The sequence below is a fragment of the Lethenteron reissneri genome, chromosome 61 (genome assembly GCF_015708825.2).
Source record: "Lethenteron reissneri isolate LAM-NWPU_2019-01 chromosome 61, ASM1570882v1, whole genome shotgun sequence".
NCBI lineage: Eukaryota > Metazoa > Chordata > Hyperoartia > Petromyzontiformes > Petromyzontidae > Lethenteron > Lethenteron reissneri.
Genome location: NC_083839.1, coordinates 7,331,008 through 7,332,961, shown reverse-complemented (window position 1 = coordinate 7,332,961; position 1,954 = coordinate 7,331,008).

Below are 1,954 nucleotides of genomic sequence, written 5' to 3'. Positions count from 1 at the left end.
CTTGGCGTTATTAGGGTTCATTGGGACATGTGGTGCTCAGCAATCGTGATTTAAACAAATTTCACAATTTCTTTATATTTTGGCTTTATCAGGTAAGGCCCAACTGGAGCTACAGATCACTGTTTTCAGAATTTACCTGGCCACAAATGATAGCGCAACACAGTGGCTTAGCATGTGGCCATTCATTGCACTTGCCCCAAACAGTCTGCTAAGGCGAAGCGCGTCGATTCTAAATGTGGAGGGAAAAACCGGAGGATCCGGAGAAAAATACGCGCGACCACGTGAAGATACACGCGCACTCCATCTGTACGGGAGTTCGGTGGTCGAGATGGAACCCACGCCCTCGTGTACACCAGGCATATTGCCACCCGGCACTGCGATGCACGTTCACTATGGCACTCCCTGCTACAACAGGTCGCACGTTAAAGATCCCCGTGGCGTCATTCGCAAGGGCAGGCCATGGTGTGCCGGCGTCACGGGATCACGAAGGCAGAGGCAAAAATCCTCCCTACCTCCCCTCCCGTGTAGCTTTAACAGAGTGTTGGGGCAAGTGCTGTTAGCGAGCGCCTATGAAGGCCGCACGGCACACGAAGCGGTGGGTGGCAAGCAACACGCCCGGCCGCCTTTGTCTCCCCGGCGGCGATGTTTACACACCAGATACTCATTGGAGGCTGAGTCGACCTAGGGGAGGCCCAGGACCGGTTCGAATAATCGTCACTGGTGTTATTGGATGTGAGCGGGAATCGAACCCGGGTCGCTAGGTTCGTACCGCAGCAATACCGCAACGCACATACACACACAGCACCACGCACACCGTGCCACACATACACACACCGCACATACACACGCAGAATCACACATACACACACCGCACATACACACCACACCACACATACACACACCGCACATACACACGCAGAACCACACATACACACGCACCGCAGCACACACACACACCGCAAGCACACACACACACACACCGCATCGCACATACACACGCAGCACCACGCATACACACACTGCACATACACACACCGCACATACACACACCACGCATACACACACCGCACCACACATACACACAGACCGAACCACACATACACACACCGCACCACACACACACCACACACACACACACCACACACACCACACATACACACACACCGCTCCATACATACACACACACACCGCACCACACATACACACACCGCACCACACACACACACAGACCGGACCACACAAAACGTGGCAGGAGTGTTTCGCGTGGCCGTGGGTTGTTGTGGTTGCTCAGTGACAGGACTTGCCGGGGCTCTTCGTGGTGGCGTCACCCCGAGGCGCCGAGGACATTCTAACTATCTAACTCTTTATATATTTTTATTTTTTAAACCAGGCAACGTCCACTGAGCTGCTACTCAGCTCTTTTGTAAGAAGCGACCTGGCCGTCACAAACGGCAGCAACTCAACGACGTGGCGCGTCACGTGGCAACGTGGAGCGGACGAGGACTCGAAACGCGTGGCGACGTCCATTCTCAATTTCGGAGGCGGGGAGAAAGAAAATCGGAGGACCCGGAGAAAAGTCCACGATGCCACGGGGAGAGAGAGACACGCAAACTACAAATATACAGCAGGAGTCGGGATCGAACCCGCGCCCTCATGTAGACCAGGCGAGGTAGTTAACATCTCCTAGCCACCGTGATGATGATGAGAGAGAGAGAGAGACACGCAAACTCCAAATATACAGCAGCAGACGTCAGGGTCGGGATCGAACCCACGCCCTCCTGTAGACCAGGTGAGGTAGTTAACATCTCCTAGCGACCGTGATGATGATGAGAGAGACACGCAAACTCCAAATATACAGCAGCAGGTGTCAGGGTCGGGATCGAACCCACGCCCTCCTGTAGACCAGGCGAGGTAGTTAACATCTCCTAGTGACCGCGGCGCCCCTTCTGCTCCA